This window comes from Ranitomeya variabilis, chromosome 4 (genome assembly GCF_051348905.1).
Source record: "Ranitomeya variabilis isolate aRanVar5 chromosome 4, aRanVar5.hap1, whole genome shotgun sequence".
Taxonomy (NCBI): domain Eukaryota; kingdom Metazoa; phylum Chordata; class Amphibia; order Anura; family Dendrobatidae; genus Ranitomeya; species Ranitomeya variabilis.
In genome coordinates, this window is record NC_135235.1 from 467,218,129 (window position 1) to 467,232,274 (window position 14,146).

The window sequence follows — 14,146 nt, forward strand, 5'->3', positions numbered from 1 at the left end:
CAATGCCGGGTTTTACTATGCGAGACTCAGACATATTTCTCATATGTGTGATCCCGGCCTTATACAAATGAAGCATTAGGTGCTCTGGGCATGATAGAGCACTTAACAGGTCTCTGCTTCTCTTGGTCTTTCCAAGGTTATTTTCTTTCCCAGTAATAGCTTCTTTAGCTTGATTTATGGATCACTACTAGTGATCAGCGAGTATACTCATTGCTTGGGTTTTCCCAAGCACGCTCGGGTGATCTCCGAGTATTTGTAAGTGTTCGGAGATTTCGTTTTTGTTGCCGCAGCTGCATGATTTACGGCTACTAGCCAGGCTGAGTTCATGTGGGGGTTGCCTGGTTGCTAGGGAATTCCTACAAGTATTCAGCCTGTCTAGCAGCCATAAATCATTCAGCTGAGGTGACGAAAACAAAATCTCCAAACCCAAATACTCGGAGGTCACCCGAGCGTGCTCGGGAAAACCCAAGCAACTAGTACACTCGCTCATTGTTAATCACTACTAGCTGATGTCCTTAACTGGCACATGGTGTCACACAGACATTGAGCTATTATTACTTAAGCTAAAGAGGCTAATGGAAGACAAGGAAACATCCTCTGGAGGTAGAGGCTAGCTGGGAGCTCTGTGAATACAAATGCTAATACAGCAACATATTGAAGATATCTAGAAGATATAAAGGTGTTTATTGATCTATATTTCAAACCTACACACCCATACGTGTGGTTTCAGTGGGTTGATCTTACTGATGGACTCCCTTTAAGGTTAAAATTGGTTCTGTCACTTAAGTGTTAACATTTTTCCGGTACCAAAATAAGTCATTTATATAATTCTTTTATGTCAATAGTTTGCAGACATTGCTACATTTGTGAATATCCAACAAATGTTAAAGAGAGAATTAAACTGATTTTTGAACTTCAAAGTTTGGTTCCTAAGGGTTTAAGGGCTGATTTGAAATCATTTGCATTTCTTTTATTATTCACGTGGTCTCCGTCAGACAGCAGATGTGTGCCCTGATGCATCTGCTTTCACATATTGTGAATTCCTTTATTGCTATCTTTCAAGCTATTCTTTTCTTCTGTTGACATTTTTGTAGATCCCCAAGAAATTATATACCACGCAGAGATTTCTTATGAAAGAAATAAAAACACTTTTTGAACTGGGTTTTGTATTCAATATTGTCAATCATAATGCTGTTTTGCTGTCTGTACTAGGTTGAAGACACAATATAAGCTTTATCGGTAATAGTCATGGGAAAACAGAAAAGTAGGAATGGACACAGTATAGTGCAACTTGCTTCAACCTCTTAAGTTGTACAGCACCACAATACTGCACTCATGTAGATTAACAAACTGGATGTGTATGTAGTGTCTGCAGGTCCATGTCACGAACTGATAGGGACTCTGCTACTAATGTGGCTTCAAGACTACAGATTTAAAGGGGTTAGAACATTCCATCTTTTAGTTGCAGCTTTCCACACAAACTGACCAGCACGTTTGCCCATAAATTGGCTGCTAAAGGAGGAGCATGTGACCAGACATGTCCATTAGAGAAAAGACGTAGGTCCATCAAGTTCAACTTTTCTCCACCAATTGTGCATTTTGTCACCAATTTAACTATAACCCACAATGTTATGTGTATCGAAGAAATAAGCCAGTCCTTTTTTAAAAGCTGTCATAGTGTCTGTCAGTACTATGTTGTGTATCCGCTTTTTGGGCTCCCCTGGTGGTTGCTGGTGGTACTGGTGACTTGTTTGCACTTTGCTTCTTCTGTTCACCTGCTTCCATCAGTGTTTGGGAGTTTCCTATTTAGCTTTGCTCTCCAGTCATTTCCTTGCCGGTCATCATTGTAACCAGAGCCTTCGGTTGCATGTTCCTGCTACTAGTCTGCTGATCAGCTAAGTGGACTTTGTCCTTTTGTTTTGTACCTTTTGTCCAGTTTGCAGTTTTTGTAATTCTCTGTAGCTGGAAGCTCTTGCGGGCTGAAATTGCCACTCCTGTGTCATGAGTTGACACAGGAGTCTTAAAGTAATTTCAGGATGGTTTTTGAAAGGGTTTTCAGTTGACCGTGAAGTCCTCTTTTGTATCCTTCTGCTATCTAGTAAGTGGACCTCTCTTTGCTAAATCTACTTTCATACTGTGTATGTCTTTTCCTCTTAATTCACCGTTATTACATGTGGGGGGCTGCTATCATCTTTTGGGGTATTTCCCTAGAGGTAAGCCAGGTCTGTTTCTTCCTCTACCAGGCATAGTTAGTCCTCCGGCTGGCGCGTGGCATATAGGAAGCCGTAGGTATGCTCCCTGGCTACTGTTAGTTGTGTGGTAGATTTAGCTCACGGTCAACTCGAGTTTCCATCACCCGAGAGCTCGTTCGTTACTTATGTGTTTTTTACGTTCCCTTGCCATTGGGAACCATAACAGTATGACCGGCCCGCAAAGTGTTAATTGTTTGGGCTGAAGCAGGAGAAAAAGAAGTGTTGAAGGGAAATTTTTTTTTTTTCTTTCCCTCAGAGTTTTGCTGCCTAGCCCTTAATTGCTGTCTAGCTGCTTCTTACCTCCTCTTAACCCTTGAATGGCTCTGACCTTAGCTGTTTAGCATGGATGTCCAGAGTTTGGCTGCAGGTTTAAATAATCTTGCTACGAAGGTTCAAAATTTACAAGATTTTGTTATACATGCTCCTATTTCTGAACCTACAATCCCTACACCAGAGGTGTTTTCCGGAGATAGATCTCGGTTTTTGAATTTCAAATATAATTGTAAATTATTCCTTTCTCTCAGACCTCACTCCTCAGGAGATCCTGTCCAGCAGGTTAAGATTGTAATCTCTTTGCTGCGAGGTGACCCTCAAAATTGGGCATTTTCATTGGCACCAGGGGATCCTGCGTTGCTCAATGTGGATGCGTTTTTCCTGGCTTTAGGGTTGCTTTATGAGGAACCTAATTTGGAGATTCAAGCTGAAAAAGCTTTGATAGCCCTATCTCAAGGGCAAGATGAAGCGGAGATATACTGCCAAAAATTTTGTAGGTGGTCTGTGCTTACTCAGTGGAATGAGTGCGACTTAGCGGCAAATTTCAGAGAGGGCCTTTCTGATGCCGTTAAAGATGTTATGGTCGGGTTCCCTGCGCCTACAGGTCTGAATGAGTCCATGACAATGGCAATTCAGATTGATCGGCGTTTGCGGGAGCGCAAACCCGTGCACCATTTGGCGGTATCTTCTGAAGAGACACCAGAGAAAATGCAATGTGACAGAGTTATGTCCAGAAGCGAGCGGCAGAATTATAGGCGTAAAGATGGGTTATGCTTCTATTGTGGTGATTCTGCTCATGTTATATCGGCATGCTCTAAGCGTACTAGGAAGCTTGACAAGTCCATTTCAATTGGCACTTTACAGTCCAAATTTATTTTGTCTGTAACCTTGATTTGTTCATTATCAGTTATTACCGTGGATGCCTATGTGGACTCGGGCGCCGCTCTGAGTCTTATGGACTGGTCCTTTGCCAGGCGCTGTGGGTTTGCTCTAGAGCCTCTGGAAGTCCCTATACCTCTGAAGGGTATTGATTCTACACCTTTGGCTTGTAATAAACCACAGTTCTGGACGCAAGTGACTATGCGTATGACTCCAGACCATCAGGAGGTGATTCGCTTCCTTGTGTTGTACAATTTACATGATGTTTTGGTGCTTGGATTACCATGGTTACAGTCTCATAACCCAGTCCTTGACTGGAAGGCTATGTCTGTGTTAAGCTGGGGATGTCGGGGGGCTCATGGGGACACTCCTATGGTGTCCATTTCGTCATCTATTCCATCTGAGATTCCGGCATTTTTGTCTGATTATCGTGATATTTTTGAAGAGCCTAAGATTGGTTCACTCCCTCCTCACAGGGATTGTGATTGCGCCATAGATCTGATTCCTGGCAGTAAATTTCCAAAGGGTCGTTTGTTTAACCTATCTGTACCTGAACATGCTGCTATGCGCGAGTATATTAAGGAGTCCCTGGAAAAGGGACATATATTCGTCCTTCTTCATCACCTTTAGGAGCCGGTTTTTTCTTTGTCTCTAAAAAGGATGGCTCTCTGAGGCCTTGTATTGATTATCGTCTCCTGAATAAAATTGCAGTCAAATATCAGTATCCGTTGCCTTTGCTGACTGATTTGTTCGCTCGCATAAGGGGGGCTATGTGGTTCTCTAAGATTGATCTTCGTGGGGCGTATAATTTGGTGCGAATTAAGCAGGGGGATGAGTGGAAGACCGCATTTAATACGCCTGAGGGCCATTTTGAGTATTTGGTAATGCCTTTCGGCCTTTCTAATGCACCTTCTGTCTTTCAGTCCTTAATGCATGATATTTTCCGGGAATATTTGGATAAATTTATGATTGTGTACTTGGATGATATTTTGATTTTTTCTGATGACTGGGAGTCTCATGTTCAGCAGGTCAGGAGGGTTTTTCAGGTTTTGCGGGAGAATTCTTTGTGTGTAAAGGGTTCAAAGTGTGTTTTTGGGGTTCAAAAAATTTCATTTTTGGGGTATATTTTTTCCTCTTCTTCTATTGAGATGGACCCTGTCAAGGTTCGGGCTATTTATGACTGGACGCAGCCTACTTCTCTGAAGAGTCTCCAGAAATTCTTGGGCTTTGCTAATTTTTATCGTCGATTTATAGCTGGTTTTTCTGGCGTTGCTAAACCTCTGACGGATTTGACTAAAAAGGGTGCTGATGTTGCCAATTGGTCCCCTGCTGCCGTGGAGGCCTTTCGGGAGCTTAAGCGCCGCTTTTTGTCTGCCCCTGTGTTGCGCCAGCCTGATGTTTCTCTTCCCTTTCAGGTTGAGGTCGATGCTTCCGAGATCGGAGCGGGGGCGGTTTTGTCGCAGAAAAGTTCCGACTGCTCAGTGATGAGACCTTGTGCGTTCTTTTTGCGAAAATTTTCGGCCGCCGAGCGAAACTATGATGTTGGTAATCGGGAGCTTTTGGCCATGAAGTGGGCATTTGAGGAGTGGCGTCATTGGCTTGAGGGTGCCAGACATCAGGTGGTAGTTTTGACTGATCACAAGAATTTAATTTATTTGGAGTCTGCCAGGCGCCTGAATCCTAGACAGGCACGTTGGTCGTTGTTCTTTTCCCGGTTTAATTTTGTGGTCTCGTACTTACCGGGTTCTAGGAATGTGAAAGCAGATGCTCTTTCTAGGAGTTTTGAGCCTGACTCTCCTGGGAATTCTGAACCTGCTGGTGTCCTTAAGGATGGAGTGGTTTTGTCTGCTGTCTCTCCAGATTTGCGACGTGCTTTGCAAGAATTTCAGGCGGATAGACCTGATCGTTGTCCGTCTGGTAGACTGTTTGTTCCTGACGAGTGGACCACTAGAGTCATCTCGGAAGTTCATTCTTCTACTCTGGCAGGTCATCCGGGAATTTTTGGCACCAGAGATTTGGTGGCTAGATCCTTCTGGTGGCCTTCCCTGTCTCGAGATGTGCGTGTTTTTGTGCAGTCTTGCGATGTGTGTGCTCGGGCCAAGCCTTGTTGTTCTAGGGCTAGTGGGTTGTTGTTGCCCTTGCCTATTCCGAAGAGGCCTTGGACGCACATCTCTATGGACTTTATCTCGGATCTCCCTGTTTCTCAGAAGATGTATGTCATCTGGGTGGTGTGTGACCGTTTTTCTAAAATGGTTCATTTGGTGCCATTGCCTAAGTTGCCTTCCTCATCTGAGTTGGTCCCTCTGTTTTTTCAAAATGTGGTTCGCTTGCATGGTATTCCGGAAAACATCGTTTCTGACAGGGGTACCCAGTTCGTGTCTAGATTTTGGCGGGCAGTCTGTGCCAGGTTGGGCATTGATTTGTCCTTTTCGTCTGCATTCCATCCTCAGACCAATGGCCAGACGGAGCGAACTAATCAAACTTTGGAGACTTATTTGAGGTGTTTTGTGTCTGCGGATCAGGATGATTGGGTTGCCTTTCTGCCGTTGGCGGAGTTTGCTCTTAATAATCGGGCTAGTTCTGCCACTTTGGTTTCTCCTTTCTTTTGCAATTCAGGGTTTCATCCGCGTTTTTCATCTGGTCAGGTTGAATCTTCGGATTGTCCTGGAGTGGATGCGGTGGTGGATCGGTTGCATCGGATTTGGGGACAATTGGTGGATAATTTGGAATTGTCCCAGGAGAGGACTCAGCAGTTTGCTAACCGTCGTCGTCGTGTTGGTCCCCACCTTCGCGTTGGGGACTTGGTGTGGTTGTCTTCCCGTTTTGTCCCTATGAGAGTTTCTTCTCCCAAATTTAAGCCTCGGTTCATTGGTCCTTATAGGATTTTGGAGATTCTTAACCCTGTTTCCTTTCGTTTGGACCTCCCGGCATCTTTCGCTATCCATAATGTGTTCCATCGGTCGTTGTTGCGGAGATATGAGGTACCGGTGGTTCCTTCTACTGAACCTCCTGCTCCTGTGCTGGTGGAGGGTGAATTGGAGTACGTCGTGGAGAAGATCTTGGACTCCTGTATTTCCAGACGGAGACTTCAATATCTGGTTAAATGGAAAGGCTATGGTCAGGAAGATAATTCTTGGGTAACTGCCTCTGATGTTCATGCCTCGGATTTGGTTCGTGCCTTTCATAGGGCTCATCCAGATCGCCCTGGCAGTTCTTGTGAGGGTTCGGTGCCCCCTCCTTAAGGGGAGGGTACTGTTGTGTATCCGCTTTTTGGGCTCCCCTGGTGGTTGCTGGTGGTACTGGTGACTTGTTTGCACTTTGCTTCTTCTGTTCACCTGCTTCCATCAGTGTTTGGGAGTTTCCTATTTAGCTTTGCTCTCCAGTCATTTCCTTGCCGGTCATCATTGTAACCAGAGCCTTCGGTTGCATGTTCCTGCTACTAGTCTGCTGATCAGCTAAGTGGACTTTGTCCTTTTGTTTTGTACCTTTTGTCCAGTTTGCAGTTTTTGTAATTCTCTGTAGCTGGAAGCTCTTGCGGGCTGAAATTGCCACTCCTGTGTCATGAGTTGACACAGGAGTCTTAAAGTAATTTCAGGATGGTTTTTGAAAGGGTTTTCAGTTGACCGTGAAGTCCTCTTTTGTATCCTTCTGCTATCTAGTAAGTGGACCTCTCTTTGCTAAATCTACTTTCATACTGTGTATGTCTTTTCCTCTTAATTCACCGTTATTACATGTGGGGGGCTGCTATCATCTTTTGGGGTATTTCCCTAGAGGTAAGCCAGGTCTGTTTCTTCCTCTACCAGGCGTAGTTAGTCCTCCGGCTGGCGCGTGGCATATAGGAAGCCGTAGGTATGCTCCCTGGCTACTGTTAGTTGTGTGGTAGATTTAGCTCACGGTCAACTCGAGTTTCCATCACCCGAGAGCTCGTTCGTTACTTATGTGTTTTTTACGTTCCCTTGCCATTGGGAACCATGACAGTACTACCTCCTGTGGTAAGGCATTCCTCCACCTGTAATGAGTGCCCCCTGGTTCTAAGAATGGTCTTTGGGAGGAATAAATCATGTGCCAGTTCGCTCTACTGACCACACATATATTTATACATGTAAGGCTGCCGTCACACTAGCAGTATTTTACATCAGTATTTGTGAGCCAAAACCAGGAGTGGGTGATAAATACAGAAGTGGTGCATATGTTTCTGTTATACTTTTCCTCTATTTGTTCCACTCCTGGTTTGGCTTACAAATACTGATGTAAAATACTGACCAAATACTGCTAGTGTGACGGCAGCCTGAATGAGATCTCTGAGGCGTCTTTTTTCTAAGCTAAACTAGCCCAACTTTTCCAACCTCTCATCATATGAGAGGTCTTCCATGCCTTGTAATATTCTAGTTGCCCACCTTTGAACTGACTTGAACTTCTTGAACTTTTTAAAATGTGGAGCCCAAAACAGTATCCTGTATTCTAAATGTGGCCTCACCAATGATTTATAAAGAGGTAACATTATGTTGGGATCGCAGGATTTTATCTCTTTTTATACATCCTAAAATCTTGTTTTATTACATATATTACAGGAATATTACATCTGAGCGATCGGCTGCACTCACAGGGGGTGTGCGGGTGATCGCCGACGGCTGTCAGCTTATTCTGACAGCTGACACCCAGCACTTTAACCCCCGAAATATTGCGATTGAACTCGATCACAGCATTCCAGAAACCGGCACAGGGCTGACAACCCCTCTGCCTTTGGATCTGAGACCCCGCATCTCAATCGTTGCCATGATGAGCGGATGTCATCACGATGACATCCAGGTAACCATAGCAAGAAATCTTGTTGGTCATGTGCTGTGCATGATCAGCAAGTCTCCCTGTCAGTGCAGCTCTCACAGCTTCCATAGCATGCAGATGCTGCTTCATCTGCATGCTATAGAAGAGATCAGCGTGCAAAAAATGATTGTCCCATAGTGGGACAAAGTAAAAAAAAGTTGAAAAAAGTAAAAAAAAAAAGTTTAAGTCATTGTAAAAATAATTTTAAAAAAATCAAAAACAATTATAAAATATCAATATACAGTTTGCTCAAAAGTTTACATACTCCTGCATATTTTTTTGCTTTCTTGGCCTTTTTTCAGAGAATATGAATGATAACACCAAAAAATTTTCTCCACTCATGGTTAGTGGTTGGGTGAAGCCATTTATTGTCAAACTAGTGTGCTATCTGTTTTTAAATCATAATGACAACCCAAAACATCCAAATTAGCTTATCAGGGCACCATTTTTCTTAAAGTGCCTCCTTATTGTGCATCTTGAAAACACACCGCTAGTTTTCAGAGAGTCCAGTATTTCAGCTGATGTTATTTGTGGGTTTTTCTTTGCATCCCGAATAATTTTCCTGGCATTTGTCACAGGTCATAGGTGAGGATGTTAACTTTAGTAGCCATTCAAACCCATTTGTGTCAACTTCTGTGCATGTTATCGGGCCAAAATCACCAGGGTACGTAAACTTTTGATCAGGATGTTTTGGGTTGTTATTACAATATGACCAGGGGTGACTTCATAGAGGTTACCTCTGGTCACTGGGCTCCGATCCCAGCCGGGCTGAGCTGCTATGAGATCCGGTGAGATCCCAGCTAGATCTGTGAGCTCTGTATTACCACCAGGATCTGCCGCTAATATCTGTTGGTGGAGCAGTGGTCTGCCTGCAGGTATTGTTGACCTGTTAAATGCCGCTGTCAGTCCATAACGCATGCATGCTGTGGAGAAATGGAGGTCAGTGGGAGCTCTTGTCTGCTGGCCTGGCTGTCTTTAGCAAGACTGCATTGACCAGGGCTCATACCACTGAACGCCCACTCTCTCTCCCCGTGGGCAAGTCACTACTCAGATGACACAGGGTGAGGATAAAACAGTGTGGCAATACTTTATTGAACCACAACACACAATAGCAAACAGGACAGTTTCAGCAAATACTCAAAGATGGTGCACATTGCAGAGCCCCACCCTTCTGTTGACCCACTGGGATAATGGCAGATGTTATGTCAGTGTTCCCAGGGTCGCTACTCCACCTGTGATACACACACAGAGAGGAGGTAACGAAAAGCGTACAGAGATGACAGTCCATAGAGTCCATACAAGGTCCAAAGCCAGTTGACATGAGAGTCACCACCTGGCTTATCCGAACATTTCCATGGAGCCAGACGACCAGCGTGTCCCAATCCTGGCTTTCTCCAAACATATCCATGGTTCAGCGATGGTCAATGGATTACATCTGTATCCTTCCAACCAGAGCCGAAAACACCTAGGTTGGTTCCTATAGAATCATAGATCCGTGTCCTTCGTGATGGTGCCATGACGAATTGGCTGCAGTCCTGTCTCTAATTGGCTGGTTGTTTTGCAGAATGTGTAGCTGTGTCGCTCTGTGACCTCTTCTCGCTGTCTGAGTCTCTTTATACAGGGGCATGTCACCTCTCTCTAGATTTACCCAATGTCCCTCAGTCTACACCCACAGAGAATGGGAAGAATGGCGACAACCAAGTTGCCTAGTTTGACTATGTATTCTATTTGCACAGATCCTCCTCTGTCCCAAAAATCAACAACTATCTGGGTTAGACAATGCACAATTAGCATATCAGCAGACCTCACTCTTCTTCAAAGATAAGAGCACACTATGTTATATCAAATATCAGCTAACAAATCAATATTCCAGGCTAACACAAACAATAGTCTGCTTTCTTGACCAACCAGAAATCAACAGTTAAATCTAAAAGCCAACATACACATAAAAAGTCCATTCTTATTGGTTTGCTAAGCATAGTTGTCTGGGTAATTAAGATATAATCTGGTTTCTTCACATGCACATTTTCTTCTCAATCGGCACTCCCAAGAAGTGATTGTGGGTCGCTGAATAGTTGTCATGACAGCTGAGGGTCAGCTGATGATCCCCATACCTGTTATTACGATCTCCTTAGAAAGCTTGCCTTTGACCAGGCATCAAAGGAGACCATGATTTCTGGGCCAACATTTTTCCTGGCCTATTTTTGGGGGTTTGTGTGAAATGATGTTCAATTTTCCTTTTTTTCTCTGTTTAATAAAATATACATGTATATAACAAAACATGTGTAAGTAGGGTTGAGTTAAATGGATCGGACAAATTCAAAAATCTCCGACTTTCGGCAAAGTCGGGTTTCATGAAACCCGATCCTAGTGTGGGATCAGCCATGCGGTCGGCAAGCTTCGCGCCAAAGTGGCGTCTCATATGACGCATTCAGCGCCATTTTTCAGCCAATGAAGGAGGACGCAGAGTGTGGGCAGCGTGATGACATAGGTCTCGGTCCCCACCATCTTAGAGAAGGGAATGACAGTGATTGGCTTGCTACCTGCAGCATCACAGGGGGTATAAAGGGGCGTGCACGCAGACGGCCATCTTACTTCTGCCGATCTTATCATAGGGAGAGGTTGCTGCAGCTTCATCAGAAGAAGGGATATAGTTAGGGAGTGAAGATTAACCCCCAAACCGCTTGTGCTGTAGCGATTTCCACTGTCCAACACCACCTTTTTTTGCAGGGACAGTGGAGGCTATATTTTTGTTCATCAGCTCTGTAGCTTATTAGGCTGCCTTATAAGGCTCCCTGATAGCTGCATTGCTGTTTGCACGCTGCTGTGCAAACCAACTGCTTTTTTTAAAGCAAAAATCCTGTTGCTCCTTTCTGCACAGTTATCTTGTTTATTTGTCCACACTTTTGTGTGCAGCAGTCCTTTGTATTACTGCCATACTTGTCCTGAGATCATTGTAGGGAGATTGAAATTGTACTACAGTCCTTGTATGTTTTCATATATCTTCCAGCCACTTTCTGCCACTTACATTGTGTTGTGTTATACACTGGGCTGCCTGAGTTTTGGTGCAGTCTCCCCCCAAAAAAGGGAGATTCAAATTGTCACAAAGTGGATATACGTCAGGTCTGTTAGTTTGTCGTATATCAGCCAGCCACGTTCTGCCACTTACATTGTGTTGTGTTATACACTGGGCCTGAGTTTTGGTGCAGTCTCCTCCCAAAAAAAGGGAGATTCAAATTTGCCATAAGTTTATATACACCATCTACCTTGTTTTACAGTACCATATAACGGTTGTTATTTTTGTTAGATTTTCCCAAAAATGAGGAAGTCTGGTGGAAGAGGCCGTGGGCGGTCGTTGCCAGCTGGTACTGATGGTGGTGGTGGTGGTGGTGGTGGTGGAGCATCTGGTGGTAGTGGGAAAAGCAAAATAGCACCTAAGGCTGGAGGTGTTGAGCCAGCGTCATTGTCTGACTACACAAGGCCTCGAAGGCTCCCTTATCTTGGAGTAGGAAAACCGCTTTTAAAGCCGGAGCAGCAGGAAAAAGTTTTGGCTTTCTTTGCTGACTCAGCCTCTAGCTCTTTCGCCTCCTCTTCAGAAAGTTCAAAATATAAAAGCAGTGAGTCGTCAGTGGATGCTCCCGGTCAGGAACAAGACGTTTCCTTGTGTCCTTCACCCAAACCAAAAGTGAAGGATGCGTCAGGCGACACTACAGGTTACTCCATGGAGCTCTTTACACATACCGTGCCTGGGTTAGAAAGGGAAATTGTTAACTGCCCATTACAAGATGAATCGGACATGGAATGCACTGATGCACAGCCACAGCTAGATTATTATGCTGTTCCATTGACTCATATCACTACATTGCCCTCGCAGTGTACTCAGCCAGAATCTGACCCTGATGAGGCTATGGTGCCCTGTCCCGAATGCTATAGCACATTACACGGTGACACAGAGGAAGGTGCACATGACATTGAAGAGGAGGTGAGAGATGACCCAGTTGTTGACCCAAATTGGCAGCCATTGGGGGAAGAGGGTGCCGCTGCCAGTAGCTCAGAAGCGGAGGAGGATGATCCGCAGCAGCCATCTACATTGCAACAGCTGTCATCTGGCAGGCCCGTATCAGGCCAAAAACGTGTGTCAAAAACAAAAACAGTTTTAGGACAGCGTGGCCATCCGGTGAAAGTACCACAGCATGCAATGCCTGAAAAGGTATTCGATTGTAGGAAGAGTGCAGTGTGGCAATTTTTTAACCAAGATCCGAATGATCAGTCAAAAGTAGTGTTGAGCGATACTGTCCGATATTTCAAAGTATCGGTATCAGATTGGATCGGCCGATATCTAAAAAATATCGGATATCGCCGATACCGATACCTAATACCAATACAAGTCAATGGGACACAAATATCGGGAGGTATCCTGGATGGTTCCCAGGGTCTGAAGGAGAGGAGACTCTCCTTCAGGCCCTGGGATCCATATTCATGTAAAAATTAAAGAATAAAAATAAAAAATATGGATATACTCACCCCTCTGGCGGACCCTGGACCTTAGCGGTGTAACCGGCAGCCTCCGTTCCTAAGAATGCAGTGAGTGAAGGACCTTCGATGACGTCGCGGTCACGTGAGCGGTCACATGAGCGGTCACGCGACCAATCACAAGACCGCGACGTCATCGCAGGTCCTGTACACTCACTGCATTCTTAGGAACGGAGGCTGCCGGTTACACCGCTAAGGTCCAGGGTCCGCCGGAGGGGTGAGTATATCCATATTTTTTTTTTTATTCTTTATTTTTTACATGAATATGGATCCCAGGGCCTGAAGGAGAGTCTCCTCTCCTCCAGACCCTGGGAACCATACACTGGGAACTTCCGATACCGATTTCCGATATCACAAAAATATCGGAACTCGGTATCGGAATTCCGATACAGCGAATATCGGCCGATACCCGATATTTGCAGTATCGAAATGCTCAACACTAGTCAAAAGTTATCTGTAAGACATGCTCAAAGACCTTTAGCAGAGGGAACAATCTTTAAAATTTAAATACAAGGTGCATGCGTAGACATTTAACCAGCATGCACTTGCAAGCCTGGACTAACTACCAAACGTCACGTACCGTTGGTGCACCTGCTCAGAATGAAGGTAGTCAGCAACGCTACATTGCTTCCCTCACTCTAAGCCCACCGGTTAGGACACCACCAGCAGCAAATGTGGAGGTATCGTCGCAAGGCCAAAGCAGTCAGGGAATCACAAGGTTATTGGTAGGAAACACTGTATGTAGGCCAACATCAAGAATACCATCACCAATCCTCTCTCAATCCGCCATATCCACCGCCACCACCGCTAGTTCCACCATATGCAGCTCTCCAGTCCAGCTCACCCTACTAGAGACTCTCGTTTGGAAAAGAAAGTACTCATCCTCTAATCCGCGTACACAGGGTTTGTACGCCCACATTGCTATACTAATCTCGTTAGAGATGATGCCCTACCGGTTGGTTGAAAGCTAAGCTTTCAAAGACCTGATGGCCTACGCAGTACCACGTTATGACCTACCAGTCGGCACTTCTTTGCGAGAAAAGCCATCCCAGCCCTCCACCAGCATGTCAAAGACAGCATTGTCCATGCACTGAGGCAATCAGTCAGTGGAAAGGTGCACCTCACAACAGATGCATGGACCAGTAGGCATGGCCAGGGACGTTATGTGTCCATCATGGTGCACTGGGTTAATGTGGTGGATGCAGGGTCCACAGGGGACAGCCATAGTGGGACAGTTCTGCCTAGCCCACGGTCTAGGAAACAGTTGCCTGTAGGCGTTCGCCACCCCGCCTCCTCCTCCAGAAGCTAAAGCTCGTCCACAGAGCGCAGTCACATGACCACTCCATCCGCAGCTGCCAGTGTTGCACACAAGGTGTCCCATTATG